Source organism: Solea senegalensis, linkage group LG7 (assembly GCF_019176455.1).
Source record: "Solea senegalensis isolate Sse05_10M linkage group LG7, IFAPA_SoseM_1, whole genome shotgun sequence".
NCBI lineage: Eukaryota > Metazoa > Chordata > Actinopteri > Pleuronectiformes > Soleidae > Solea > Solea senegalensis.
The window spans coordinates 21,875,367-21,894,405 of record NC_058027.1 but is presented as its reverse complement, the minus strand read 5'-3'; the positions used below and the strand labels follow the sequence as shown (position 1 = coordinate 21,894,405).

At 37.4% G+C, this 19,039-nt stretch overlaps 1 long non-coding RNA gene across 1 annotated transcript in view; it reads left to right on the top strand.

Moving 5' to 3' along the window:
• The first annotated feature begins 5,049 nt into the window (after positions 1 to 5,049).
• The window catches only part of LOC122772569, a 34,986-nt gene continuing 20,996 nt past the window's right edge, over positions 5,050 to 19,039 (top strand). Inside the window, exons 1-3 of the long non-coding RNA XR_006360785.1 lie at positions 5,050 to 5,179; positions 9,376 to 9,469; positions 10,862 to 11,012. This is a non-coding gene — a long non-coding RNA (uncharacterized LOC122772569). The remainder of the gene's footprint in view (positions 5,180 to 9,375; positions 9,470 to 10,861; positions 11,013 to 19,039) is intronic.

Sequence of the window (19,039 nt, the reverse complement as noted above, 5' to 3'; positions counted from 1 at the left end):
TTATGTGTCAACATTTGTCTGTCCGTGACCAGCATCAATTGAAAAAGTAAATGTTTAATTTTTAACGATAACGTTTAAATAAAAAATGAGCATTGACATGAAGTTTGACCGTCTGGAATTACCGTTACAGATAAAAGACATTTTCACTGGGAAAAATAGGAAAATACATTTACAAGTTTCAAAGACCTATCTACATACTGAGCAAGTGTATAAAGACATAACAAAACTAACTGTACATTTTGTGAGAAATTTCAAGTTAAAAGTCCAGCATTGACATTTTTTGTCCAAAGAAATTTGAAATAAAACTTTATTTTTTTTGCAAAACTGTCTGGAAGTGACTGACTGGGTTATGTTTGAGACATCTAAGACTACTAGCATGCTTAATATTAGACATTTTTATTGTACAGTTTTTGAAAAATTTCTAATTAAAAGTCAGAAAGTTGACTTTTTGTGAAAAAAAATCCAAGCAATTTGCTACTAAGTAAAATGTCATAATTTAGTATGTTGTCCAAAATCAGTAAAAAAAGTCATAGGTTAGTATGTCGTCCAAAATCAGTCCAAAAAGTCATAGGTTAGTATGTCGTCCAAAATCAGTGAAAAAAGTCATAGGTTAGTATGTCGTCCAAAATCAGTCAAAAAAGTCATAGGTTAGTATGTGGTCAGAAATCACCAAAAATAGTCATAGAATAGTATGTCGTCAAAAATCTGTCAAAATAGTTATAGAATAGTATGTCGTTAAAAATCTGTCAAAAAAGTCATAGGTTAGTATGTCGTCCAAAATCAGTCAAAAAAACTCATATAGGATTTAGTATGTGGAGTCCAAAATCAGTGAAAAAAGTCATAGGAACTGGTAATAATAGGTCCAAAATCAGTGAAAAAACTCATAGGTTGAAGTATGTTGTCCAAAATCAGTGAAAAGTCTTCGGTTGAGTATGTCGTCCAAAATCTGTCAAAAAGTCATGTGTTAGTATGTGACAAAATCAGTCAAAAAGTCATAGGTTACTATATGCGTCAAAAATCCGAGTAAGAAAAAAATTCATATGTTAGTATGTCGTCAAAATCAGTCTAAAAGTCATGGAAAGTTTATTATGAGTCAAATCTGTCAAATAAGTCACTTGGTTGTATGAGTCCAAAATGAGTATGAAAAAGTCACTTAGGTTACTATGTAGATTCAAAATCGATCCAAAAAGTCATAGGTTAGTATGTGGAGTCAAAATCAGTAAAGAAAAAAAGTCATAGGTTAGTATATGCGTCCAAATCAGTGAAAAAGTCATATGTTATGTCGTCAAAATCAAATTAAAAAGTCATAGGTTGGTATGTTGTCAAAATCAGTCCAAAAAGTCATAGAGTTAGTATGTAAGTCAAAATCAATAAAAAAAGTCATATGTTAGTATGTAGGTCAAAATCAGTCCAAAAAGTCATAAGAGTTGGTATGTTGTCAAAATCTGTCCAAATAAGTCATAGGTTAGTATATGCGTCCAAAATCAGTATAAGAAAAAGTCATAGGTTACTATGTCATCAAAAATCAGTCAAAAAAAGTCATAGAGTTAGTATGCGTCAAATCAGTGAAAAGTCATAGGTTAGTATGTAGGTCAGGTCAAAAGTCATATGTTAGTATGTAAGTCAGAAATCAGTCTAAAAAGTCATACCAAATTAGTAAGTAAGTCCAAAATCAGTCAAAAGTCATAGAGTTAGTATAATAGGTCCAAAATCAGTGAAAAAAAACTCATAGGTTAGTATGTAGATCCAAAATCAGTGAAAAAAAAGTCATAGGTTAGTATATGCATTCAGAATTCTGTCAAAAAGTCATATGTTTAATTATACGGTAAAATCAGTCTAAGTCATGATTAGTAAATTGGTCCAAAATCAGTCAAAAAAGTCATAGGTTAGTATGTCGTCCAAAATCAGTGAAAAAAGTCAAAATAAAATAAACCTGTCTTTGTATGAAGTTGGATGTGGACCACACTGTATTTGTGGATGTTCAGGGTTTGTTTGTTTGTGTCATAATGTGTTTGTTGACACACATGAGTCATGACAATGACAACAGCTGACTTCCCTCATCATGGCCGAACATTGTTGCCAACCTGAAGAGTGAATGGGTGAGTGCAAAAAAACATCTGGCTGGTGCAAAGGTAAGAGGCCTTGGATGTGTGTCTGTGAGTGTGTGTATGTGTATGTGTGAGGGCTTTCACAGAATTTGTCTTTGGGGTTTTATAATAAAAAAGTGACCTTTTCAAATGCATTATTATATCTGTACCTCTGTTCGCTCAAGTCACATCATTATATGCTTGTTACTTTTTTTTTTTTTAGTTTCAATAAACTGAATGATGACATTGTGCATCTGTTAGTATTGCCATTATTATGTGTCAACATTTGTCTGTCCGTGACCAGCATCAATTGAAAAAGTAAATGTTTAATTTTTAACGATAACGTTTAAATAAAAAATGAGCATTGACATGAAGTTTGACCGTCTGGAATTACCGTTACAGATAAAAGACATTTTCACTGGGAAAAATAGGAAAATACATTTACAAGTTTCAAAGACCTATCTACATACTGAGCAAGTGTATAAAGACATAACAAAACTAACTGTACATTTTGTGAGAAATTTCAAGTTAAAAGTCCAGCATTGACATTTTTTGTCCAAAGAAATTTGAAATAAAACTTTATTTTTTTTGCAAAACTGTCTGGAAGTGACTGACTGGGTTATGTTTGAGACATCTAAGACTACTAGCATGCTTAATATTAGACATTTTTATTGTACAGTTTTTGAAAAATTTCTAATTAAAAGTCAGAAAGTTGACTTTTTGTGAAAAAAAATCCAAGCAATTTGCTACTAAGTAAAATGTCATAATTTAGTATGTTGTCCAAAATCAGTAAAAAAAGTCATAGGTTAGTATGTCGTCCAAAATCAGTCCAAAAAACACTTGGTGATGTTGCAACTGTTACTAGAGTAATTTGTGGTACATGTGTGCTCTAGTGAGACATGTTCTTAATGTCATTAAACATAAAAAACATGTATATATTGTTTCTGTTATATTATTATAAATCCACAGTAAAAGAGTCTCTGTCAATGGCCCAATTTTCTGTCACAGTTTTATTTGGGTTAATAATTCATCCTGCAGTATTAACAATTCATTGGCAAAGGCCATACCAAAGCAAATGTGTTACCTAACCTCCTTGGATTTTCTCTAAAAATAGCTTAGACTTGATATTCTCTCTCAATTTGTGCTCTCATCACTGACTGGAGTAAGTCATTAGATGCGCTGGGAGGGGGCAGATCAATGCAGCTCATTGATCTGTTCTTGCAGGTGGAGAAGAGAGGCTACAGCACTACAGTAATTGAATAGAGCAGAAATAAACATCAGTTGCTTATGACACCCAAGGTCAAGTCTGCTGTTGGAGTTCTCCTGTGCAGTTTGTTAGGTATAAAGAAAGCAGAAGTAGTAGTTTTAAGCTTTTATGCCTTATGTACTCAGTAGTTAACCAGTACTTGTGCTTTTCCCTTTACAATAGACATAGATCTTTTTGCTGAATGAATTAGAATTAATTTAAGTTTTATGCTCACTAAGGAATACTAACCCCTGTCTAAAATAATAGGTCTCTGTCTCTTTGGATGTTATGGTGTTTTTTCTTCCACAGTGTGTCTAATCTAATCTTTTTGTTCATTCATAAATTAGTTATTTGTAAAGTAAGCTGGGATAAATCAAATATTAAAAAGAAATACACAGAGGTTCCTTCAAAAACCCCAGTTCTACAAAAAAACGTGAGCGTAGAGTTGACCTATTAAACTCCTTCCACCCCTCTTAGGTTTGGCTGACGCAGCCTCTCTGCCTCTGATGGTGGAGCTCTTCTGCTATTTCTAAATACCTGCGTCTTTCCTCTTGTTATCTGTCATCTGATGAGACAATGAGCTCAGTCAGTCGTACTTTGTCAGGTCTGGTGATGGTCAGGCTTATCACTTTGTTGAGACTCACCCCAACTGCTAATCTTATAGTGACACCTGAAAGTATTCTCACTGGAGCTGGAGCAACTTCATGTCCTGGGCATAATATGGGAGTGGAGATTCTTCACGTTGGAGCTACGTTTAAAGTTGTTCCCTGTAGCGCTATTGTTCAGCAGCACATTGTTGCAAATGTATAGATTTTCTATTAATTTTTTTTCTGTCCTTCCTTTAATGACATGTTATAAAATATGACTGAGAAAAATAACAATGTCTAAAAGAATGTCAAAGACAAGAACTGACAAAACTTGATCTTTTTATATACAGTGCTGAACAAATTTATTAGAACATTAGAAAAGCCACAGCTGCCGTAAATGAACAGCACTGGTAATTATCAAAATATTTTTTTTTTATGTTTTGTAATTGTTAATACATCAGTCTGTAGAAGCTCTTTAACCAAAGTGATATTTTTAATGCTAAAATATAACTATTATTGTAAATAATAGTTATAATGTACTGTTCAAATGTACTGTTCAAATGTACTGTTAAATACTGAAAAATAGTAAAGCATGTTATTATTTCTCGATTAAGATGTCAAATAATGGATATGTGGATAATAATAATTATGTACTCGCATTCCTGAATAGAGAAATTCAGTTTATTTGCCAAATACATAACAATAACTTTTTTTTTTGTAAACACGTTTTGAAAGGTTTTCTCGTTTTTATCACAGGTGGTCTAATAAATTAAGCACTATGTGCAAAATAAACTAGTCAAATTAGTCAAAGTATCTGCTAAAGATGTTTTTAATAGTTTAATCTGTGTTTTGTTAGCAAATTTAGTTTTTATGTTTAGATCACAGTTTTAACCCACTAACAAATAATATGAAGAGACTCACTTTAAGTATACGTTACATGTTGCATAAAGTATATTTTGTGTAAAAGCATAATTAAGGTGTTTGGACCAGAGCTAAAACAATTACTCGATTAATCCATTATTAGTCGATTACTAAATCTGACATTTTATGGACCGAATGATTAGTTGCAGTTCTAGTTTGGACATACAATACATGATGTGCGTTTGTGTGTTTGTGTGTGTATACACAGCAGGCACCAGACAGAGTGGGTCAGAGTGACGCCGTGTATGAGGTGTTGAGTCTTCAGAGGGAGGCGGAGAGAAGCAATGAGGAAAGAGGACAACTGGCCTCGCCCACTGAGGAAGAGGAGGCTGATGAAGGTATGGGTCCCTCTCACTCTCTCGCTTTAATGATATACAGAATACACTTAAACATCACGGCACATAATCCTTCATATTTAATCCGCCAAATTGTGTAAATCTGTGTATAGTCATCTAGATTTTCTCTGTCTCTGTATAGCAGTGATAAGAAGCTACAAACCCTCATTAGTCCTCAATTCTTTTTGCCTCAATATCAGGCACCAAACCCGGCACCACAGGAAAAATTATTGATTTACCACAGATAACTAATCACATCTTTGAATCTGCCTTACATTCTATATATCCCGACACTCATTTGTGTTTCCGGCATGCATGAATGTCTCATCTAAATTAAATCATGTATCCAATTTCAGCCTGACATATAGAGAGTTTACAACACACATTGTCTCAGCACATTTCTTTGTAGCAAGGCCTTATCACAAGCAGATGTGTGCGCTGTTTATGAGCTGATATGAATTTATTTAGTTTAGGCACAAAAAATGGCAGGGGTGTATGTAAAGTGTATTTAGAAAGTATTCAGAAAGTATTCATTTGATGTTTTATGTTTCAGCCTTTTTATTAAATTTTTTTTTAATTAAACCATAATGACTAACAAATCAATTAAAGTATTCAGATGTGACATCAAAGAGGTGTTTCTACACCGTGGCTAGAGTCCACCTGTGGTAAATTCAAATGACTCTAATTTACTCTACTATATGCCATGTTACAGCTGACATTGTGAGTCAGTGCAAAAACAAAGCAATAAGGTTGAAGAAGCTTTCTGCAGAGCTCTAAGACGAGATGGTGTCCCAAGAGTTGAACCTGTCATTTTTAAGCACACTGAATTAAATCACAAGATGTGTGGAACAAACAGGATTCTTCTAAAAATGACTAGCTGGCCAAACTGAGTAATCAATGGAGAAGGTTTGAGAGGTGACCCAAGAACCTGGTGGTGACTCCATGGTCTCAAGATCCAGTGAGTAGATGGGGGGGAAACCTCCAGAAGAACTACCTTTTAGGATAGGTATGACATATACTTCTGATGACATTAATGATGAGACTCATAATTAATAACATTATTTACACCTTACAGTTGCATGTCAAAATAGGTCAGAATGTGTAGTCAAGTAAAACCTTGTTTGATGTGATGAAAACCAGGATTGATCTGTTTGACCTCAATTCATGTCTTGTCATGTCTGGTTCCCTCCATACATGATGCTCATCACTTACAGGGAGGCTTGCTGGTTCAGAGTAGTGTTCAGAGTGGGGCGGGGACAGGGAGACTGAGTGGAGTGAAAGCTGAACAGAGAGGTCTAAAATGAAATTGTGGTGTCGAGGGTTCAGGTCTGACTGGGCATAAGGTTTACATAACAGGATAATAATCTGAATAAATCTCTGCTGTGGTTTATAGGCACTACTGTTTGACTGTCCTTGAGTGTCTAGGACAAGACCCCTCACTTTGAACCCAATGAGATGTTTTTGACACATCACTGTAGGAACAGCACACAAATGAATAATGAATAACGTCTGAATGGAGCCATCATTGATCATCAGTGACTCCTGTCAGATTGTGCGCTGTAAAAAAAGACCCACTGAACTGATCTTGATAATCCCCAAATTCAGATATGCAGAGCTTGCTGCGTCACATCCAAGGAGACTCAAGGTTATATGTAGACTAAATAATATTAATGTTTAATATGTTCCACATTCAAAGTTCTGCTTTCATATTGTCATCGTGGGGTATTTAATGTAGACCGAGGAGGGTAACAACCTGCTTCAAATTGACCTGACAATGGAGGGTCTTTTTATTTTTTATTTTTTGAGCTTTCTGTCATTTAAATCCTTCCAATTGTGTAAATGATATTCAAACCACAATAGTAAGGTTAAATCTTAGCTTTTGTACATTTAAACCATTTCCACTAATTACTGTCCTAATCATTTATCAACCAAGTTGCTTGTGGTAGCAGTGCCTTGTAAGTGTCCCGAATTAATCTATGAGATTTTAACCCAACCAATTGCTATGCTGTAGGTTTGGATGAAAAAACAGATGTAACATCAACAGCACGGTCACTCGCTATTGGACTCCAGGGGTTCCCAAACATGACCTAGTTTTAGCCCACTAATATAAACAGCACTGGTGATTCCACCTCACCCCTGACTCAGTGGTGCAGATGTCGCATATTAGACCTGGACACAATTCAGGTATGCATGTCCCATGATGATACTGGTTTCAGTATAAGGTGCACGTATCTGGACTCCTGTAACCGTAGTTTGCAATTTTGTATGTTAACATGAGTGTACATCACTATCCAAGTAAATAAAGACTCAAGGAGAAGGAACATCCTGTACACCAGTTATTTTAAATAACAAAATATGCATGAAATCTAATTATATTATTTTATACATTCAAATACAAAGAAAGATTTGCTTTTGTTTTATCATTTACAGGTCCCTTTGTGCCTTGATTACCGGCCGCAAAAATGGAGTTTGACAAGCCCTAATTCACTTGTGCCACACACTTAAGACCATGTGCCATAGATCGTTTAAATAGGGCCCTCATTGTGTTGTTCTTCTTGTTCATCGACTGAAAGGGAAAACTCACCTGTCCTTGCTGTCGTCTTGCCCAAAGCCACAAGTCAGCTGCCAAGGCTGCAACTGACGGCTTTCAACTGGCACTGTGGAAGACAGTCACAGGGTTTTTTCCTATAGCACCCTTCACTTCCCCCAGAGCTGAAGATTCAAGGCAGTCAGGGACGTGAAGCTGGAGGTCGGCCGTATTGTGCACAGAAATGAATACACATGTGAAGAACTCTCCATTTCCCCCCGCCTTTCTTTTTAATGAATGCTTTGTAATGTGAGTTTTTGGTAGCCTTTTTTTTAACACATGTGGTTGAAAAGGGACAAAACTGTTACTTATAACATTTGCACAAGATTGTCAGTGCTGTCAACTAATGTGTGATGGTCAAAAAACAAAGTGCAACAAATAAAAAAATAAAGATAGGAATAAAAGAGACTAGTGGGGAAATTCTCCCTCCCTTTAATTTTGACACAACCAGCTGGTGGCTTTAGCATCAGAGAGATCCTATTTGAAATAATCCTGGGGTGAATGCATAGCCTCTCTAGATTAGAAGGTAACTGTAATGGTCATAGTTTCTTTCATCACCTTTTAAGCTGGTGGAGGCACTGGACTCGTGCTTCCTCACCACGTAACCTTAGTCAATCTGAGAACAGAATCAGCAGCTTTGTGCTGGGTCTGAACCATTTGAAAGGACTCATCAAACATTTATAAAGACCTGAAAGGCTCCTGCCGAGGCTGTGAGGATGTATAGGTGCACAAGTACATTGGGTATGGTGGCTGCAGAGTGTGGTACAAAATGTTCCTTCTCCTTTTAAATGTCGAGGTCTTACAAAAGGCTTCAGAAGGAGTGAATGATCTATTGCCTTTGAGGATTTTATGGCAGAGATCATGTTTAAGCCGAATGCATGACCTAACTCTAACTCTGCTTTTTCATGTTCACAAACTGTTAGCAAAGACATGTACAACATACAATTGGACATGCTGACATTTTAATCACTAAAAAAAAAGAAGAAGATTACCTTGTGCCTTTTTAAATTTGTGGAAACACTAACAATACTTTAAATCTCAGCCGTCAGTAAGGTGATGACATATTATGGACAGTAAAGCTTTGGTTTTCAGTGAAGGACAAAAACCCCTACCATAAGACAGTGAATGTTACATACCTGCGTGCGTGTGGCCAGTGGGCGGTCTATATGCGGGTTTATCAGTTCATCTCTCAAGCAGCAGAGCAGGCCAGACAGTCAATTAGTGCCTCTGCATCTAAACACAAGTGGCTCGCTGTGCTGATTGCCTCTTGTCTTCCTCACAAACCATCCGACAGAAGAACAGTAATAAAAGAATGTGTAGGCACCACCTCCTTCTGACTGTGTGGCATCAGTGTTAAAAAGTTTCTAAAACTTCCTACTAAACTATTGGTGACCTTCACCAGAACTACTGGGACATTATTTCTACTTGTCCTCTTGTTTCTAACTCAAAGCTGTGTTACGCTGAAATATTATGAAATCATATTCAGTTTAATGCCTTGTCTACAAAATGTTGGAGTGCAGTTTAGCCATAAGACAAAGGTTATAGGTTACAGTTGACAGTTGAAAGTTACTCTAAATGTCCGTTAATATATGGGTTTTTGTATTCCCTGCAGATAGTGACAGTGAAATCTCAAGTGGTACAGGAGATGTTTCCAAAGACTGTCCTGAGAAAATCCTAGAGTCCTGGGGAGGAATCCTCAACCGATGGTAAGGCTTTAAAAAAAAAAAACAAATTAGATGAAATGTCACAAGAATTCACTGTTGCACATCTGGACAGAGTGGTGTGGAAACTGAGATTTTGCAATATATTTATGTGAGGAAATAAAGAGGACAAGATGAACACAAAAGAGAAAGGTAGATAAATCAAAACTGACTGTACACGCATGGAAAATATACAAACTTTAGTCCTCAAAATTGTTTTTAGAGCCAAATGCATACATGTATTAAAAGAAACCCATTTGGAAATGTTTGACAAATGACACTTCTGAATTGAACAGAAAAAAACTTGCAATATTTCAGTTAAACTTTACAACATCACACATCATATATTGCAACCACAGTGTGATTACTTTCTAATAACATGCAGTTCTATTAGAAGTGCATGTTATTAGAAGTGTGTTTCAAACTAGTGTAAATAAACCATGCAATTAGGCATGCAATGACTTCAAATGTGAATTTTAGCCCTTGTGCAAAGGGACTATGACAAGACAAACTGGTGCTTCGAAGGAAATCAGGCCCATAGTGCTACATGCCAACTGTGATTTATAGCACAGGGCTGGGTCCCTCAATTTGATTGTTAATCATCCCAATAACAGTTCAGTTCAGATATGGCCAACAATTTATCTGCAATAACACTTAGTGTTATAATTTTTGATACTTTATGCATTTATACCATCCAGCACTGATACATCTACTGTAGCTCCAGGTACAGACACCAACATGATTAACTGAATAAAAGATGTTTATGGTTTTTCATTTGACTTCACAGCCTGTTTTCTTGCTGTTGCATCAGCACAATGAAGCAAAGTAGTTCGTTGGCAAATTGCTTTCATATGGCCTCAACAAATGCATTATGATGAGATTTCAAGCATCATTAAAAAGAGCTGACGGTGTGTTTTTTTTCAAAAGCAGGATATTTCATCTTGTGCGAGAATGTTACCAACATGGCAGTACTGCAATTATTAGTCTTGATGTTCGTATTGTCTTTAGTCCTGTTCTCAGTAACATACTCAGTAATGTAACATTATGATGTATGATTGTAGTATTATCACTTCGAAGTGCTTCTGTTCGTATTTATATGGCTATTCTACTCAAAACTGTTTATACTATAATTATAGTCCGTTTCAGCGAGGTGGTGAATTGTACTGGTATGTAACAGTAATAATAAATAATAAACAAGGTACTTAGACAGCCCTTCTTACCTGGCGAGGAAAAACTTCCAATCTGATGAAACTTCTTGTCTTAAAAACCTAACCAAAAGCTATCATCAGATCTTCCAGCTATAGGTCAAAGCAAAATTTAGACCCACTCAACTGGTTAACAAGATCACAAAATAATTGATTACTTCTGCCTGTGTGTGTGTGTGTGTCTGTCATACAGGCATGGAAACCTGTCCACTCGTCCAAAGGGTTTGTCCTCACTGGTTCGCAGTGGCATTCCTGAGCCACTCAGAGCTGAAGTCTGGCAGTTACTGTCTGGTTGCCATGACAGCCACGAGCTGCTTGAGCAGTACCGCATCCTCATCACAAAGGTAAAAGTACACACCGATTAGCAAGGGGCATCTGTGACAACCAAGTTGCGTTTGCTTAATTCTCATGTTCTTTTGTGAGCTAATAATGTGAAGGGTTTTGGAAAAAAGTCATCTCATGAGTGAGTATGCACTGGCTTGTTATTGAATTTGTCTATCAGTTGGTCTGGACCTGGTTGCCATTGGGAACTTTAGTATGTTGATTGTCGTCAATATCTTATGTCTTGTGTGTGGGTGCTTCTTATGCCAAACAGTAGTTCAGCTCTCTTGGTTTAATTAAATTAGATGAGGTGTGGTGATGTGGTCTCAACGGGGCCACATACGGTGGTGTAGTGGTTAGCACTCTCGCCTTGCAGCGAGAAGACCCGGGTTCAAGCCCCGGTTGGAACAAGGCCTTTCTGCATGGAGTTTGCGTGTTTTCCGGCGTCCTCCCACAGTCCAAAAACATGCAATGTGGGGATTAGGTAAATTGGACACTCTAAATTGACCATAGGAGTGAGTGAAATTGGCACAGCACCCCCCGCGACCCTCTGGTGGAGGATAAAGCGGTAGATGATGACTGACTGAGTGGTTTCAATGCTCATGAAATCATGTCACTTGACTGCAGTCAGGAAAAATGTGTTTGTCATTATTGTGTCCAGTCTAGAACAGTACTCCCTCAGTTTGCAGGGATGATTTTCTGGACCCATATTTTTGCTATTTGGTGTTTTTATAATTACATGCATATGTAACCTGTTTATTGCAGTGTAAGTCATTACTGTCATTTTGGCTCAGTTGTGTTTGAGAAAGTGTTGTTATATATATTATGACTGGCGCCATTTTGAGGTATTGTAAACAGGAGTTCACAGACATTACCTGCAACCAGTCACCTACTGGACAATATGTGTTGTACTTTATTGTCTGCTTTTCTCTATATAGGAGCATCATTTACAAAATTGACATCATGTGCCCATGGCCAAGTGGGAAGGGAACTTGGCTTGTAACCAGAGGGTTGTCGAATCCCCACCAGTTCAAAAAAGGGCTGGTGTACCCCTGAGCAAGGTACCCAACCACCATTGCTCCCTGGGTGCTGTTCAGTGGCTGCCCACTGCTCATAATTCAAGGAAAGTTTCTAGTAGAGGATGGGTTAATGCAGAGAAAAATTTCCAGTGTGGGACTGATAAAGTTCTTTTTTTACAACCTACAGAGTCACTCCCAGGCCGCTGTTCCTTATATTCTTATATCCTTATATTCTTACTTACCAAATAGCTTCACCCAACAACCCATGTCCACATTTTATATTTGGTCTGTGGTTCGTTGGTTTGTCTGTTAATTCATTCAGTTCATTTCATTTGGTCTGCACCAGCTTTAAATTGGTCATGTGTACTTGAGCTTTTCATACCAAATGACTATAAGTATGCAACTGACATGGAATGACAGTTTGGTAAACAACTCAGTGATTCAGACAGTTCAGGGTCACAGCACCAGTGCTGTACGAACCCACATTACTGACAGCAAGTCACTTTAGTACTATACTTTACTTTAACCATAACATGTTCATTGATGTTCTTGGCTTATATAATTACATAAGAGAATTATAAGTCAAGACTGCCTGTTTGCTTCACCAGCTCACATGAGTTGCCCTTCATGAGACAACAGCGTGAATTAATTCTGTTCTTTGAGGTAACTTTGAATTAGTTACACACTGGATTGCATGATTGTGATGAAAATATCTATTCTTCCTTTGATATTTTGCTATGTTACTCATTTCATACATTCTTGTGACCTGTCTTTTGCCTTACCATAGAGGCTAATGATTTTGACCAGTTGTCTCGAGTAAAACGGAATCTCTAAATCTCACCAAGCAGCTAATAGATCTGTGAGCTTGGATTCTTAGATATTTTGTAAACCATTTTTGGAGTGACAAAGCCACACAGTAGCAGCTGGATCAGCAGCAGCAATGGGAGAGGTCACATAAACTCTCGAAGCAGACTGAGAGCCTTGCTTTCATGGATAATACAATAGTCTTTCTCTTTTCTGCACAAAGATGGGTGAAACTGTCTAGATCAATAAGCACAGAGAGAAGGTTTAATGTTTAAAGAGGAAAAATGTAGAGTTAGAAGAATGTGGACCCTTATATGTAGTGGTAGACACTGAGGGGTAGGATTGGAGATAAGGAATGTGTGTAAATGTACAGTGAGCTGGCAGATATCTCCGTCCTGAGTCACATATTTTTAGCTGTATTTCACCTGCTGTGTAAATTCCCTCAATCTTTATATATCTCTCAGTACCTTTATCTGTTAACTTGGGACATTTTTTCCATTTTTGCTTCCTATCATATTTTTCTACCCATCCTTCACTGCTTCACTTTTCCCTTTGCCTTCCCATTGTACTCTAAAACAATTTCTCACTGACTCGTCTTATCTACCATCTTTTAAGACAAAACAAAAAAAACCAAAAAACTCTGTTCTTCTTGCCTTTTCTATGTGCAGTGTATTCCTTTGCCTGTCTCTGTCTCTTATTAAATAAGACCAAGATAGTTCAGCTCATTTATTCTCATTCCACTGGCTTGGCCACACCCCCACTTCCTCTGTTACTGGAGTAGTGATGGTATTGATAGGCGGGTGGTGGGGCTATTAATAGCTCAACCAAATGAATGGATAGAGGGAAGATGGAGGAGGGAGAGGACGAGGGAAGAGAAGCAAATGACAGCAATAGAGAGGCTGATGTAGAGCTTATTAATGTCTGTTGTCTGGGCTCAGTGAGTATATTAATGCTGATTGAATTCTAAGTAACTGGACTGTCACCTTTTTTTGAAGGTGTTCTTGTATCGTAAATCAGTGCTGTGTATTAACCAGGGTTCTGGACAGGTATTATTGTAGTTCTAGAATACAGATTGCCCTTCTTTATTTATGTATAAAGATGGGCAATTGAAGTAATTTAAATTAATGTTTTTAGTGGTAGATCTAGGTAGATCAGGTTGTCACACCATTGCATGGCCAACATACTAGGGCTGTAAAGTCCCGGTCGACTGGTTGATTTATGAGTTGATACGTTCTGGTTCGACTCAAATTCTGATAAGTCGACTTCTTTGTCAGGCCACCCCCAGTTGACAGGAATTTCTTGTTGATTACAGCTCTACAACATACAAAGACAAACAACCATTCATGCTCACATTCACACCTACAGTCAATTTAGATTGTTCACAACCGAATTCCCTGCTTTTCATGTTTTTGGACTGTGGGAGGGAGCTGGAGTACCTGGAGAAACCCACGTGCACATGGGGAGAACATGGAAACTCTCTTTTGTGACCTTCATCCTGGGAGGCAACAATGCTGGTGTCACAATAATTCAAAAAATATCATAGCCAAGTAAATCAAATAACCTGTATTGAAAAAATTCTACTGCTGCACCTTCTCTGGTTTGCACAATTAAATCTGTTGCTTTACAGGAGGCCTTGACCTCAGATCACAGAGTAATTCAGTGAGTCAGTGAGCTCTCCTATTGGCTGTTCCACTAGAGCTATTCTGAATGAAGGTCCCTTCCTAAAACCAAAAAAAATGAAAGAGTTAAAAAGATAGCTGGACAATAAACACAACAAAACACATGTCAGTATCGGCTTAGAGTTTCAGAGATGGAGAGATTACCTCAGGTCATCTGCCACGTATGAAACAAGTGTTTGTCTGTGTTCATCTGATGAGACGAGAGAAGGACAATAACCTGCAAATGAAACTCAACAATCACCAATTTTCCAGTGATCCTGCCTACTGCAGCTTTAATGAAGCTATTGTGCATCCTGAGTGAGACGTCCTTCAAGCTTGTGTATCTCTTCTGTGAGATTGAATCCTGTGCACTACTTCTCTGGTGTGGTTTACTGTAGCTGCCCCAAGTTAAAGAAGTTTCAATATAACACAGAGGTTTTGTAGACTACTGTATGAAACCTTAGTCAGGCTTACATTCTATTTGTGAATATGTTTCTTTTTAGAATATGCAAGTGCTATACATGTCTGTTGTATGTTTTGACATGTGCAAGTCATTAGGTTTATAATTCATTTAAAAAGAATGATTCGGGTGACGTTTCTTTATTCTGTTGTTCCAGTTGAATGATTCAGAGATAATTAGTTGCACAATGATGAGCAGCTATCAATAGATGTTGCCATTCATTTATGGTAGTGGTTGTGCTACTTGAGTGAGAAATTGAGTGTATTTTGAGTTTAAAGCCACGTTTTCTAATTATTTATCCTATTACCTTTTCAGACGAGTTTTACATGGCAATGCATTAAAATGAGACGATGCCTCTTCACAACCAGCTGTCCACTCATGCATTCTTTCTGACATCGTTCTGTACATCATGTTGGAAGCCTCCAAATGTATCTTTTCCACTTTGAGAACCACTGTGTCAGTCTTAATTTATTGAGCATTTAGCAGCATGTGGCCCCTGGTCAGCTTGCTTAATATCATATATTGCAAGCGTCATGTGTAGTGCTGTGCCACACTCATTTACAGTCATCACACACAGTCACATGCACACTTTGTCACACACACCGTGGCCTTAGGGCATCTTAGACATTCACAAATAATTATTTTCTCAGCTGTTGCAGTACTGTGTTTGGGGCTGGGGTGGGGTGGTGACATTTGAACAACCTTTTCATCTCCCTAGAGCTGAACAAGCCTAAGGTGTACTGCCATGCTTGAACCTACAGCTTAAAAAAGCGCAGCCAGCTATTTCCAGGCGTGCCTCTCCAAAGACCAATTTCTCACACAGCACAGCCAGTGTATTAACAGAGGTCAGGATCTCTCCACAGATACAGTGGCTGTAATCATAAAGGTCTATAAAGGACATAAAGAGCCTTATACTGTTTGTCAAGGATGTTGTTCAACATCCTTTGTTTTATTTTTTATATTATGGATTTGAAGTGGCCTTAACCCCTGCTTTTTTCAGAGGGCTAATTTTCAGTTAAAGGTCAATTATTTTTAACTGTAAGTATTTCAGCCATGATTTTCCACTTATACGGCTTACGGTTGCTGACTTTAACTGTTAATGCTAACCGTAAGATTAAAAATGCCCAGTTTTTCATAAATTCTAAACAAAATATGCAATGAAAGTTGATGTAAAATGTGACTGTGCTTTACATCTTAATGTTGGGACAAACTGAGACCAGGCACCAGCTTAGAAATGCTGGTTTAGAAAAAAAATGTTTAGAATTAGCATACAATCAAAGGTAGCATCATCAGCCATGCAGCTAATCTGAAATAATACCCAACACCAACACCTACACTTGAAAACTAAAGTACAAATACATGGAGTAAAATGTACATACGATAGGCTGCCATGGTAACTGTATGGGTCTGAGGACTTCACTCGGCTTGAAGTGGTCTCCATGACAATTCTGTCTCCTTTTGCCTTTGTTGCTTAACATTCTCTCTTAGTTCATAAAGGGCATAAAATGTGGATGCGGGTAGCTACTTGTGAATCTCTTCAAAACATTTTCCCCTATTTGTTTAAACAACAATGTACATTAGATATGCATAGGTAGTTTGAATCAGTAGTTTATCTCGTGCACTGTAAATCATCTTAATCAACTCACAGATCCCTGTTTTTATTTACCTCAGTAGAATCAAATTAGTTGTACACTTAGTTGCATTTCAAATTATTTTGTAATTTAATAAAATGTAGTAGGAAAATGTTAGGAATCCCTAAAATTCCTTTGCTATAGTGGAAGTAAGATCAAAAGTAAAATTGATGGGTTTTCATACAGGGCTCACACTGCTAGCGGACAATAAGCACATGCACATAATAAACACCGCTCCTCTGGTTTAGCTCTGTGCCCCTCCAGTAATTTGAGGTGTCCGATCTCCTTGAGGGCCCAATGTCTTGTCAATCTTACATGCACACACACATGCACATGGTATCTGTCTAAAGCAGCTGCACTACATGGCTGCAACACCACTTCCGTTCTCCCTTCCTTACAATAAATGGGCATTCACCATACCCCACCCTTCCTGGCGCTGTGCATGTATCCATAATGCAGCCCTAAAGGTCTCATTCACGTATCCACAGCAGGATCCCAGAAGGCACCATTAAAGGACATTCTGCCTTTCTCCCTCGGAGTCATGAAAACTGGAAAAGAAGAACACCACTATAATTCTGTAGTCGGATCATTTTGAAATGTCGAAACAAATTAACAAAGACAATAGTAAGATGGGGTTTATGATGAGCTATGAAATCTGTAGTGAATGCAGTTGGAAGAGTAAAACTGATGCTTTTAAAGCCTGACAACCTTTTCATTTGTTGTAGTGTTTATAGAGAAATTATCACGCAATTATCACACATTGCCAAATAAAGATCATAGTTACAGCTGTGATTGGGCTGCTACCCCTGATATGACGGCTCAGATGATCCACCGTACAGCGTATTCTGTGGTGACACTTCTGTGCCTCAATTCTCATACAGAGTGGCGCTCTGTTTCTCTTCATTACTGCAGAGTCTCACCATCTTGACCTGCATTTTATACTAGGAATGACTAGTATTCACTGATATATTGGGGGTGCTTGGACCAATAACTGATATTTGTCTTTCCTTGTGGCCAACTGCAGAGGTTATTTAATCTTCTGTGGTGAAATTAACACAATATTTGCATACTACAGCAGATGTAGATGTACATTTCTCTCAATGTGCAAAATACAAAACAACAAATAATAATTGGAGAGCGTAGGAGTCAAGGAGGTAGCAGCCCATTCAGTCTACTGTTTTAGTTAGTCGTATCAGAGGACCTCGGCTGATATTGATATAATAAGGTCGCCCATGCCTATTTTTAACAATTATATTGGTTATTTTCTGCCAGTTACTATTTAGCATTTCTGTTTTTCTTTGGCAAAATGAAAGCCAACGAGGCAAACTGTACTTAACAATTGATGAATGTTTAATTTCACATAGAAGCACAAAAGGCTCATTGTTTGCATTTAGTCTTTACAGGTGACTGAAAGATTAATGATACATCCTGACGTACATGGTACAAGGACAATAGGAGCTACAGAATAATGAATATAAACATTTCAACCTGAGTGAATGAAGATGATGGATGGTGATTTCAGAAGGCAGCCTGTCTTGGACCTTTAGCTCCTCTTCACCCACTTTACCGTTAAACTGCTTTGATTTCAGTTCATGTAGTAGGATTACACTGTGCGAGAGATGAAAATGTTATAGATATTTTTCTGTTCAGGATGGTAAATGTTGTCTTCATGTGATTGCCCCATCTTTATATTTGACATTTTTAATCCATCCATCTCATACATTATCTATTTTATGTTGATCAGTCATAGAATGTGTCCTCTGGTCTAACTCCTGTGAACTATTACTACTATACTTCAAGAAATATTGATTGAAACTAATTTAAGTTTCTAGCTGACAAATTGGGCTGCCTTACACAGCTTCACGTTAGCTGTCTATAACAGAGCTGACTGCAATATCTGGACTTTGAAATCCAATTACATCTTCTTAGTATAGTGCACACAGTTTATGGTTTGTTTGTTTGTTTTTTTTCAGCCCTTTCCTGATCTGTGGTGTTATATAGTTCAGGATACTGAAGAGCCAAGAGACACAACTAGTTGAATCTTAAATTAGCAATTAATGCAAGTTCATTGAAACTAATGGTAAACCTTTTGGGGTGAACCTACATTTATATTATCAAGAACATCTCATTTGCAATACTCTTAGCATAATAAGGTCCACTTGCCAAAATAAACTCATCATCATAGACTGCTGGTAGTGGACACTTTCCTATTACTTTTGCAGTAACACTGTAAAATATACACTATAAGTGAAAAAACACAAACTCAACTTAATGTGGGCAACTTAATGAAATTGTGCATTAATTGCCCAAAGTATCAAGAATACCATGACTTTATGCAATGTGTCACATCAGTTTGTAGCTGAGTAGACAATATCAGTATCTGTTCACTTGGTAGCCATGGATGCGCTGAAATTATGTCTACTGACTAAAACAAAAGCAGGTGGTAGTTGTTCAACAACAAACCAAGTAACAAAACAC